This window comes from Aulostomus chinensis, chromosome 16, assembly GCF_037954235.1.
Source record: "Aulostomus chinensis isolate RoL2024-O1b breed Wild chromosome 16, RoL_Achi_v1.0, whole genome shotgun sequence".
Taxonomy (NCBI): Eukaryota; Metazoa; Chordata; class Actinopteri; order Syngnathiformes; family Aulostomidae; genus Aulostomus; species Aulostomus chinensis.
Genome location: NC_141335.1, coordinates 18,389,207 through 18,402,635, shown reverse-complemented (window position 1 = coordinate 18,402,635; position 13,429 = coordinate 18,389,207). Strand labels below are relative to the sequence as shown.

The window sequence follows — 13,429 nt, the reverse complement described above, 5'->3', positions numbered from 1 at the left end:
TGTGTATGTGTGTGTGTGTGTTTGTATGTGTGTGTGTGTTATAGCATGCTGAGAGAGAGCTTATGTATTACACAGTTTTCATATGCAGATCAGTTGGTGTTATTCACTGTTCACATGCTTCAGTGCATGTTTATGTGAAAATACAGTATAGTATTAAGTATCAAGGCTTTCGTGCCACATGAGAACCATTCTGAAGTCATGGTGGTTGCGCAATGTGCGCAGTGTCTTTTTTTTTGTCTTAAAATTTCAAATTTAACTTACTGAACCACGATATTTTATTTCTTATTAGAAAAAAAACAAACGTATTTGTGAGTGTGGTGTTTTACTTTGACAAAATAGCACTTTAAAACATATATAACACATAAGACTCTGTCCTTCTAAAACCACATGTTTCATCATGTAAATATTATGTGAAAGACGTAAAACTATTGGAATAATTATACAGAATATCTAATTTTTAGTGTTAATGCTGTTGGATTGGATTAAGGATGTGCTAATGTGTGACCAGCCTTTTAATTTCGCAGCCACTTGAGGTGAAGCTAATTTTTGCTACTTGTAATAATGGTGTATAAGTTTATCTGCACCAATGCAGCAAACTGATTATATACTGCAAGGAGAGTAAAACTATCAGCATCATATCCAGCAGTGAAAAAAAAAAAACTATATGGTGCATGCAACTGCACACTAATTAAAAATGTGATATTAAGAATAATTTATTAGGTTTGTAAGTTACATGAACATTTCAAATTTGGAGTCACGCTCCTTCAATACACCCCCACAACACACAATGATCTGGTTTTATTTTCTATCTTGCTCTGCAGTTACAATGTGGGGGGAACATTTTTCCCATCATGTGCTTGGAGTTTTATTTTTAACAATAAACACCAAATTATTGAACACAGAAACAGGAGGTCTCTGGTCTGTATCACAAAATAATGTATTTTATGTTATTTTAGATGACGATAATCTATTTGAAACAAAGTAGATCCTTTTACAAGCAGGTTGTATTATGTGTAATAAGTATGCTTCAGTTCAAAATAGATGCTTTATACGGACAAGAAATAACGTAATTTAGACAATGACGAGCTTTGACACCAATTAAGGCCTCAAATACAAGTAAGGACTGTTGCTACAGCCAATAATCATTGTAATTGACTGGAGTTGCTAAACTAACCATGTGAACATGTGTTTTTTTCACAGCAGGTCTACTTTTCTTTCCTGAATGAACAATGGAGTGACCATCCAGGCACAGAATATCCATAGAAACAACTCCAGCCAGTGCAGCAGTTTAAAAAAATCCCGCTCACTGGTCCCGTGAGGCACCGTGGACTGACTGGGTATATTTCAGGCATGAGGTACAAGTTTACCTCATTGATTTCACCTTTTTACCTTTTTTTTTTTCTCTATTTGGCAAATGAGGCTTGAACTGAAGGAAACTGCACTCGTTCACAAATGTTTCGTCTCTTCAGTTTAGAACTGAGTAAGAAAATTAATTTCTAACTACTATTCATATTTATCTAGTCATGATTTCATATTCACCTGTATTTATGTAGTTTGTCAGATTTTCTTGTATGTCACTGACCATGCAATTGTGGTCAGTTTTTAGGAGTAAATGATGACTCAGACACACAGTTTAACTCCCCCCTCCTCATTGACTTGATAAAGGTTTAAAGAACCTGACACACTTCATTACGGGGGACATTCCTCTATTGATTAAACAATTTCAGGGTCCAGCCCTTTCTTTCTCCTGAAGGATTTCCTCAATAATACCTCACCTCTCTTCAACACATGCATTATGAGTTTGCAAATGCATAGCAGGGTGCAGAAAACAGCTGACAATCTCAAATGTTCTCAGTGACAATCCCATCATGGAAGCTGTGCTACAAAGTTAATGAGTCAATGGCAAGGTCTCTTTGCTATACTTTACAACAAACAGGAATTGCATGCATTTCATCATGTCTTTAAACACACACACATAGACACACACACACACGCACACTGACTTGAGACACAGTATATTGCCTCATTGGTGCTCAATTTAAACTCAAGGATAAACCAGTTATCAAAGTTTAAAAGATGCTGCCTTGTGAAGTTAATCACCATTTTAACAACCCATGAGACAAGTTGGTACTTTATAGTAGCCTCTAGCACACATACACAAATTCAGACACACCCACAAACATACAGTATGCAGTATACTTGCCAAGGGCTATGTCAAATAATTCCAGAAAAAAAACTGACAGCTACAAATCATAACAGTTATAAATATGGAAGATAAAAAAAAAATGCATGGAAAATTGCGTGACTTGCAAATTGTTCTTCGTGGCCAGAAAATACGATTTATAGGGAACAAGAAACTGTTGTCATTTTGTCATTGGCAACTGTGTATTTTTGCCATCTGGTGCTGTTTGAACACACAGATGAGCATGTAAAGGTCTTTCTGTGTCAGCAGCTTCCAGGACCAAATGAAAACTTTATTGGTAGTGTCACATGTAACTCAAAGGTATGTCATTGCTGATACAGCTTCAGAGAATCCAATAACCATTTAGCAAATTATGTGTACATGCCAAATTTAATGAGTCCTTTACATACTTAAATTAGCAACATCCTCTGACGCCTATGCAGTGGTGTTTTCTTTGGCAAGATGCCAGTTAATGATGGCAAAGTAATAATCTATATTTCAGTATGCAAATATTTAATCAGATACTGTAATCAAATTGTCTGCACTTAAATATCTGACCAAGGCAGATATTAAATCTGTATTTGATACATTCATATTTTAAGCAGTGTAATTATACATACATGGGCTTGCTGCTGTATGCTGGGTTTTTGTTTGTTTGTTTTTTTTTTGTTCCATGTTTGTTATATAAAAATGTGTGTGTTGCCAAAACTGGCCATAATCATGGATAGATTTTCATCTAAATTCTTTTTCTTATTGCATATAACACAAAGTCTATTAAAGTCAAAGAAAAGCCCTCATAAAAAGTAACAAAAAGCAGACTTAAGCATTGTGTACATTTCTTTTGCATGCACTTTTAGATACTCATCACTTTGGTACTCTCTCTTTAGCACTTTTCTTTTCCTAATTCCACTACTTTACTTTGTTGCCACTTTATATCATTGGTCTACTGCCAATGCAACAGTTTCTGTAGCTCTAAAGACCATATTAAAGCCCTATCAAAGGAGCAGGAGAGAACATTTCAATGAGAAACATTATGACTAGCACCATCAAACAGTATATCAAAATGGAGACAGATCAGAAAACAAGCAGTTTTATAACTTAAATGTTGAAAACAGTGTTGAAGTAATGGCATATCTGTCATATAAACCAGCTGCCAATGAAAACCTGTTCTCTCTGTGTACACAATCAAAGGCTCAAACCAAACTTTTAAAAAGTGGGAAATGTGTGAGCATCATCATACTATAGTGTAGTGATTCATAGATAAGTGTAGTTTCCTGTTTAGCTTTTTGTGCCCCACAATCACTTTGACTCACACAGCTGAGAAGTACAACATCCAGCAGTGGAAGTTTTAACGGGCCAAGACTTTTTTCCTACTTATTCAGCTGATGATGGTCATTGTGACCGTGTGACAATTGTAACACTTAACTCTTCACTAATCCACATTTGCAGCGCATTATTGTTGGCAGAGCAGAATGTGTTGTTGTTTTGTTTTGTTTTTGTCTCATTACCTGTTACACCGCCTCTGTTTGTTTTGGGGGTAAATGCCTGCCAGACTTGTTGGTTGAGGAGTTTTCCGTGGAAACTTTACGCTCAGAGGGCAGTTTGCCATCAAACCAGTTACTCCAAAGAAACATGGGCTGTTGTTGGTATAGCAGCCGATTAGTAATGAAAGCACCCTGTGTATATGCCTGGGGCATTTACAATGGAAATGTTTAAATATTTGCTTAATGTCAGTGACCATTAATTCCGAAATATTTGGCACACATTTAAGTGTCACAGTCCATTCTATTTGACAGCTAGCAGCAAGTCCATTGTTAATTTGAAAGAATCAATTTCGCAGTCTAAAGCCAATATATCAAAAATTAGCTCAACATGAACTGCGCAATTTGTGACATCATATGTGCTGTATACCCTCAGAGAGTAGCCAGGACAGTCAGCGTGGAGTATGAGAGGAGTGAGGATACATGCTTGCACAATGACAGTGAGTGCACAGACCTTTGAATGACAGCAGTGATGCAGGACTGCTGGCATTTGGAGCACTTATTTCTCTCCATCTCACAAGTTCGATCCACTCACCCTCAGCCTTTACTTGTCCGAGGCGACCATGCCCCCCAACACAATTACAGTCCTGGCTTTTAATTGAGTCGTGATGATAATTTGAAGAAATGTATTATTTACCATTATGAAATTTAATATCAGTCACCAACAGAGCACAGAATTTTTAGTCGACTGGATTTTCTCTCCCTCGCGACTGGTTAAAGTTTATCTTTCAAAAACATCCCTTTGTAACCCCAAAAGCAAACAAATTCACAGGAGGTGTCACAGAAGAAAATTAGCACATTCCATTTGGGAAAGCATATAGCATTAACTCAATTTCTGCTGGAATAAAAGAGCATGTGCTGTCCTTCTACACATGACACATTATTTCCTCCATTAGAGATTTCAGTTTGAAATAGAATCTAGACATGACCAATACCTTCCAACTATCCAACCTGTGACCCCGGCTACAGAATCAGGCAGTAATCTGGCAGTCGGCTACTTTTATTATTTGGTTCTTTGGTTCTTTTGACCAGCATTTCTATGGAGACTCCTCAAAATACACATGCAGGCTTGATTGTGTGGGCAGCACCTCGGTGATTGCCTATTTAGTGAGTAATTATCCCTGTCTTTCTCACTGTCAGACGACACAAACACTGATTGAGTTCTTCTCATTGTGAGTAATGTCTTATTTATCATAAAAGCCCAGTGTGAGTTTCGGTGGGAAAAAAAATCCAAAACTCATAGAGCAGGCATGAAGCATAGTCATCTGCAGCTGGGGAAGATAAGAGCTAAAAAAAAATAATAACGAGCAGGTCAATCTAAACATGGGATGGTTTGGCATCATGGTGAGGGAATTGTGCTGAGGCCCTCACTATGTGTTGAGTTTGTAACATTTTTGATAATTCAGACAGTCAAGAAAGCTTGGGGAGGAAAAGAAAAACAGTTAAAATCTGTCGATCAGCTGTGAGGGCTAGCGTATGGGCTAGGTCAATGTCGCGCATGCGGCAGTGTATACATTTCTTGCCAATTTTTCACATGTTCTTTCAGTGTTGTCGATGATTAATAATGACACAAATGACAGAAATAAAACATTATAGAGCGTTTTGATTCAATATTCAAATCAGGGTTACATTGTATCGTGCAACTGACATGGTATTTAGAGCATTTCTATAGTAACAAAGGGTGTAGATTAATTATAGACAACAGTCAGTCCCTAATGAACAATCAGTTGTTAACTGTAGGATAAATTAAAACAAATACAGCTGGAGGATCAAGTAAATACAATGCATGTTTATCATATACATTATATAGTACTGTAGATAATTAGATTAAACTGTAGGGTGTATTAGAACAGTAAACTGTTACACTGAGGACGATATGATCAGGTCATTCTATGTATTTCATCAGTGGTGTGTTTTAAAAGGATGATACTGGAGCACATGATTCACTTTAGTACTTTAATGGTGCAAATGACTGACATTTCAACACACTGGTAATTTCATCCATGTGTAGTATTCTTGACAAAAAAAAATGTCGGGGGCTGCATTCTGTATGAGATTATTTTCCTGCACTGTCTATTCTTCTCTCAAATATTTTAGTGTTGTTTAGCTGTAAAAGCAGATACTTTAACACTGCTACCATCTTGGATCTAATTAATTAATAATTTGATAATTCTTTTGAACAGCAAACACCCAATGAGAAACTCCGCAACTGAGAGCCAATCATGCAGCTGTTAACACATTTGTAGTGCTGGCCCTCTGGTCCATCCGAAATCCCAACTATCTAAAATCAAATAGGTTTGATTGAGTGTTAAGGCCTCAGTTGATATTTTCCCACTCCAGGCACAGTTAAGCATGACTGCTGCCACCTCAGCCCCACTGCTAATCTGGTTCTTTGTGTTTATTAGTAAATCAAAGGTCTAATCAGCTCTGAAGCTGCAGAGGAGAAAGGAAGAAGAGCAGGAGGAGGAGGACGACGACGAGAGGAGGTATAGCCTATTTTTCAATCTAATGGCCAATTAAGATCAAGCTAAACGAGGAGGCAGGAGAGCATTGTCTAGTGCAGACCTCATTGAGACGCTAATAAAATGTCAAAATACCCTCTCTCTCTCTCTTTCTCTCTCTCTCTCTCACACACACACATTTTCTCTTTCTCAATCCACTCACTCTCTCAATCTCTTTCAATCAATTTGTTTTTTGCTGTTCACACTCTAATTCCTTGCCTCTCTTTTATCATTCACGTTCTCTGGACAAAATATACAAGCTTTCACCGTCTGGCAGGGATAAGAGACAAAAAAATACCCCGTTTTTTGCTTCTCCTTCACTTGCAGGCATTCTTGCACGCCCACACACACTGGCCTCTCTCTCATCTCCTATTTATTTAGAAGGGCAAAGACAGAGAGAAAAAAATTGAGCTATAGATTTGAGCTACATACTGTATCAATTTTGCCCAGTCTAAATGACCTAAATAAGGAATTCAATACTGCGGGGTCTGAATAGCAGAGCTTAGTCCACATATTTATTGAATCCAGCCTCTTTGTCCAGTGCCAGTGCACTCTGTGGTTTTAGACTCCACGCCAGTGATGTGGAATGGAAATCCGATCACCCTGTCTCTCTCTCCTTTTCTCCTTTTCTTTTTTCTGTTTTTCTTCCAGCAGGCTCAGGCCTGGCACCCATAAGATGGATGGAGGATAGTGAAGGGATAAAAGGAGATAAAGAGAGAAAGGAACGGAGGAAAGAAGAGGCCAAGAGAGAGAAATGTACCAATGAAGTTTAAAGTGTCATATTTGTCTATACGGGTGACGCCACATTCTCCAGAGTTGCATGAAATCATTTGCTTCATATTGATGTTCATGACATGTTCTCAGTTACCCACTTTTCTATGTTGGCCTCATCTGTCTTTGATCCTTTGCTCTTCCCACGCTTCCGACAGGGCTGGTCATCATAGCAGGGAAAGAACACAGAAGAAAATTATAAACACACGTTAGTAAAGCACTTGATGGCCATCAACAATGTTTTTTTGATCATTAATTTGTAGTTTTGTTTCTCTGACACATCATTTTTCTATTGTCGCACATGCCAGCTACCATCCTATACTTGGTGGTTTTTCCTCTTCATACACACCAAACAACCAGACAAACCAGTAGTACAGTTACAGGAATATGGAAGACACTGGTCAACAATGCATTCCTGGTAATAGAGGTTGCAGCAAATGTTCATTTCACCTTTCCTAAGACAATAGAAATGTTATTTAACCAAGAAAACTTGTTTAAGCGAGACTAAAGTTCATTACACACTGGATATATAATGAAATGGAACCAAAATAAGCTGAATTACATTACCAGATTTATGAGTGAAGTCTGCTGGACTCATTTTGGTTATATTTTGTATTGTACTTTAAATATTAGTGAAGTTACATTTTCCCTGGCTACATCAGCCAGCTCTGACTGGGGATCCTGAGGTGTTAACAGACCAGCCTGCAGATATAATCCCACCACTTTGGGCCTGGTCTGCCTCAGGTCCTCCTCCCTGCTGGATGAGCCTGAAACAGCTCCTTAAAGAGGCCCAGGTGTCATCCTTAGCTGAACCACCTCACCATAAAAGAACAGTGACTCAGTGACTCTACCACAGGTTCCTCTCAATGACTGAATTTATCATCTTATCTTGGAGTGACAAACAAGTAACCATCCTGAGGAAACCCATTTTGACCACTTCAACAAACAATCTTGTTTTTATTTTGGTCATGGACCACAGGTGAGAGTAGAAATGAAGACTGACTACTCAGCTCTCTTTTCATCACAGTGCTGTAGTAAAGCAAGCAGAAAACATTTTCTGGCCCTCCGATTCTCCAATATGAAATTAGTAATTGTCCATAACAGTCATGAGGAAAAAATAATTCTATGTGAGAGACTATAGAGAAGTCTGACCACACACTCATGTCTGGATTGATTGGCACACAATGCTTATTTGCAAGCAAATAATAAAGTTTGGTGAAAATCAGCAAGGCTAATATTAGCCACTGTGGTAACAAACAAGACAAACAATTCAACAAACAAGTAGTCAAATTTATATTTGTGAGTTTCAACACGTACATTTGGCACTCAAACCCACACCTCTGAGCCCAGATCAGTTTCAGGGAGAGTTTATTCACAAAAACAGGTCCACAACAGAAGTCGTGAAGGTAACCAGAGAAAAAGACATACTTTGTTTTTTTTAAAAGGGTCCAGAGTCAAAATACCATTAGAAGTCTAACGTTTGCTGCTAAGAGACAAAGGAACAGGGATCAGCACAGGTAATGCACGAGACAAGGGAGACAACACAAAGAGGAGGTAAATTTGACAGGATGTGGGATCTGCAAAGATAATATAGAAAATAAAACTGACAATAGAACTAAACTGCATGAAAGAGCAAAAAAAAACCTTGACTTGTGAATAGATGAGACATGGCATATTCTACATCTAACAAAACTGCAAAAGCTGATTCTAAACAAGTCCCGTTTGTCATCCATCACATTGACAGCAAGTAGACTTCCAGTTTCAAACAGTGAGAGAAAAAAGAAAACCTACATGAAGTTCACCAACTCTTCTGGCAAGAAGGATGGATTATGTCCATCACAACTAGACATAGGAGAAGAGGCTGAACATGAGGTAAGACATAAGGCTTTGTTTTGACAATTTGTAAATGAATATTAACACATTAACAGTAGGAGCAATTAGCAGTGAAATCCATGCTGATTGGACCACTGTCTCTAGGCCAGGTTTTGAGCTGATGTTTCTTGATCCGGCAAAGGTCCAGGATGGTCCCAACTTCAATTGACAGGTTCAGATACATGTTTCCACTTCTTTTTGGATTCGTGCGCAAATCCAGTGAAGGCAGCAGCAATTTTGACAGTTGCAGTTGTGTTCATGAGGATGTGCTTATTTTCTCTGGCTGAAAATTTAGGACAATACAAATGAAAATGTTCCATTATAAGTAAAACATAAAGAGCTATCTGGTCAACTGTCCAAAACTAGCATTTAGCTCTTGACTGAGACAACAAAGGAGGTGATTAGAGCTTGTATGTACTGTTCTTTCACATGTGTATGTCAGTTTCAGGGTGTGTGCGTGTCTGGGGGTGACCTTTTTAAGATCCAGCCAAACTGCTAAACACACTCCCTCTGTGCCTGTCATTTACAGGTTGGCTATCGACATCTTACAGTCTGAGCACAGGGGACCGACATGCACAAGGCAGCCAGCCTCATACACTTGTGGGGTCCACATCGAGACACACATTCACATCTACAGATTCTTTGTGCCTACAGACAAAGGAGAAAGCCACCAGAATCAGTGAATGTAAACACTGCTTTAGTGGCATGGCTCACATGTGGAACAGATTTCTTACTGAAAAGCTGTCAAAGAGCGGGATGCAACAATATCCTGCCATTGTGTGTGATTGACATTGAATCACTCTTTTCTGCAACTACACATCTGCTTTTGCTCAATTTTCTTTCTTAGGGAAGGCATGCAACCAATTCAAATCAATAACTGTATACACTGATGCATACGGCAAGTTCAGGCAATCAAAGACAATGAAGATAGTCGACCCCTGCTGCAGCTACAGGCTACTACATGTCCTGATGTGTCATAAAAACAATGGAAATCTTTGCTGTCATGTCTTCAGGCTTTGGCAATGTCTTGCTTTGTCTTTAGCCCAGGTTAACACGAAACCCCCCACCCCCCCGTGGTCAGTGTCTCTACTTGCCAGCATCACCTCTGAATGGAAGTGATGGTGAAATGTACGCCCACATTCGCCAGACTGTTAGAATAGCTTGAGGGGGTAATTTTGCTGGAAAAACCTCACATAAGCTCCTTATCACAACACATTAGGAATAAAAGGGGTGGGGAGTGCTAGTGTCAGCTGTCCGGCCCTTTTGGAAAAGGCGAGCGAGGCTGAATGTGACAGGTCAGTGAACAGCACTAGCCAAAGGCTTGAGAGGGCAAATGGAGACATACGCTGCATTCTCATCATTTGCTCATCAGCATCTTCAAGCCTCTTGGTTTTTGTGTCGCAAACGTGTCACATCATCTGATATAAGTGCTTTTGTTTGAAAGAATATCAAAGTAAATCTTGTAAGATTTCAGTGTTACTTTGGTAGCTGGCTGGAGTAAGATCAAATATATCTCAGTATTGTATTCAAGTGTGAAAAAAGCAGCAGTTTCGCCACATCAGACTCTTTTTGTCCATATTCAGCAATATTGTAGTAAAGACCCCCCCCCCCCCCCCATTGGTTCTAACGCTTTACACACAGTACCAACAAACTTATCCATGACACCGCCCCAGCATGTCAGGCAGGGGGTGCAGATATCAGTTTTCCAATTCCATCTCCAAATAGATGGTAGGGTGTAACAATGGCTTAATAATTCCACCTTGAAAAGTCAGTGTAAAAGGGGAAATACAAGAAGATACAATAAGAATTGTACTTTGAATTATATGCAATTGAACTGAATTTTAATTAAAGAAACCTTCTAAAAATGTTGGTTTCTTTTAAGGTAGTACAGGGGCCTCAATGGTGTGTGGCCTCAGCATACCTGTAATCGGCCAGCCAGTTTTACATAGTTGTATTGAACCCCCCCCCGCCCCCCCCGCCCCCCATACCGACTCAAACTAAAAGCATTTACAACAGTAAACAGTATGTCATGAGTGTGATATAATTATACAATATGGCACTTGAAACAATCCTTTCGTAGTATTAATTGTATGCTCCTGCATCAAATGATAACACTCTACATTCTATACACAGTGGAAGCTCAATGGGCCTAAATTCAAAAATGTTCGTAATCCCAAATGGAGTCCTTTTTAAACCTCAGTTTAGTCTTCCAGACATGGAGCACTATCTGATGGTTTTTGTAGCTCCTTGCTTATGCTCCTTGCTGTGGTTATATCTGTTGTGCGCCTCTTTTAATTGGCAATCAACTGGATTTGCAAAAAAGTAACTATTATAAAAGGTACACAATAAATGTCAGGAGCAAAGAGTTACTCAGAGCCACAAGGTTTCAGGAAGATTACATTGAGGGGTAGAAATATCCTTTAATTTGCTTCACATTTACTTAAGTTCTATTAAGAGACTGGAAAGTCTTGCCTAATGAAATCAAATAACTGGAGTGCCATTATTGGACTAATAATGTATTCACAGTCCTGGTTTCTGTTGGGTGTTTCTGAGGAGCTGGGGTGCATAATGATGGAGAAACCCAGATTTGTAGCTTTCTACTTGGCTTGGAGCTAAGACTGGACATTAAACCTAAATTGACTTTTTTTTATTTATTTATTTTTTTAATGAAACCATTGCATAATCAGTCAATATAATATCAATCTTCCCCACCTGTCAAAGGCCAGTGGCAGGGTATGTGCCCATGTACATGTGTCTATATGTACATCTGGGATTCTTCCATTTCACAAGTTTATATGGCTCTATATATAATAGATATGGTAATGTGAGATTAAGGGAAATTCTCTGGGCATGGATCCAAGATTACATTGACATGATGTGGGCGGCATTTTAAGCTAGGAGTGTGACTAAGTAAAGCTTTTCCCTCCTTGAAGAACTTGTATCAAGGTGCCCTTGAGCAAGACGTCAATCCCCTTCTGCTGCTCTACTAAAGCTCTTCAGTATCCAACCGATTTTAAACAATGACTGTGTTTTTAAACAAAAAAACAGGTCATTCAACTCAGAAAGAAAACACATTTTGCACATTCATGCTAGTCTAACAAAATAGAGTGTTACTATGTCTAGGTTTTCTTTTGAGTGTATGGTTGCCCACTATCATAGATGCTATAGAAAAAAAAATAAACTTTTTTTACAATCCAAGTGGCAGAGGGAGTTGTAAAACCCATCCATCCATCGTCATCTTCCGCTTATTCCTTACTAGTAAGGGTTGCGGGGGGGCTGGAGCCTGCATGTCTTTGGACAGTGGGAGGAAGCCGGACTACCTGGAGAGAACCCACACAGGCACGGGGAGAACATGCAAACTCCACACAGAAAGATCCTGCGCCTGAGCCAGGACTCAAACCCGGAACCTCCTTGCTGTGAGGCCACAGTGCTAACCACTGCACCACCGTGCAGCCCAGTTGTAAGACCCATTGGATAAAACCAAGGAACTGCACAAGACACAAAGGAAAAAAAATTTAATCTGACAAGACTACATTTTAAGTTCTTGCTAAGAAACAGATGCTTTCATGGAAAGTTAAGCTTTTTTTTTTTTGTTTTGTTTTTCTACTGAGCTTTCAAACCCCCCAAAAGGCTACTAAAAGAGTTAGTCGGCATTTTCTGGATAGATGTGTTTTGGATTTTTTTTTTTTTTTTCAGAAATTGGGCTTCAGTTGACACGTTTTAAATGGCAGAGAGAAATAAGTTCAAATTCAAGAAAGTCACATTTGTGTCCCGAACTCACAATTGTTATTAATTTCAGCAACATCCAATAATTGCAGCATATATGTTGGATTGTGAGCATGAATACAGTCACCATTGTCCAGCATCTTTGTTTTAGCTTGTTAACACTTTTGAAAGATGATCTGCCAGCATATGATGATCTGTGGTTTTTTATTGCTGTTACATGTAGCATGTATTTGATTAAATTCTGATGTGTCATTCACATGCACTTAAGTTCCAAGTTTGAGTTACTTTGCTCTTCCATTTCTTGTCATAAATAATGCATTTTTTTGTCCAGAACAGAGAGGCTAATTGAGATGTAAGAATAACACCACAGAGCAGTAGATGGGAATGCATAATGAAACATGGAGCTGGATCGTATGCTAAATATAATGACAGAGGTGATGCTGCAGATCACATTGAATATGAGGCAAACGGCGTCTTCATCTGCTTGCCTCCCACACTCACACACATACACACACACACACACACACACATGCTCATGCATGCACAGGTGCACATGTAAACACACAATGAATGCAGGGCAGAGAAACACGCACGTAATTTGGCACACAGTAGCAGAGCAAACGTACACAGCGTGAATGCATGCGGCAATGGGCAGAGATCGTTCTATTGCTGAGTTCAGTTACGCACACACACAATCCAATCAAACACACACAACACACACACACACACACACACACACACACACACACACACACACACACACACAACCACAGGTCAGAGAGCCCCGGTGGCGTAGAAACTGGCAGGCATCCTTCCACTGTGCTCCAACAATCCAG

At 39.1% G+C, this 13,429-nt stretch overlaps 1 long non-coding RNA gene across 7 annotated transcripts in view; it reads right to left on the bottom strand.

Moving 5' to 3' along the window:
- LOC147247724 (uncharacterized) overlaps window positions 1-13,429 on the bottom strand; it is a 361,363-nt gene that overhangs the window by 107,878 nt on the left and 240,056 nt on the right. For all 7 annotated transcript variants that reach the window (XR_015109542.1, XR_015109538.1, XR_015109539.1 and 4 more), the window contains one exon: window positions 7,097-7,155. This is a non-coding gene — a long non-coding RNA (uncharacterized LOC147247724). The remainder of the gene's footprint in view (window positions 1-7,096; window positions 7,156-13,429) is intronic.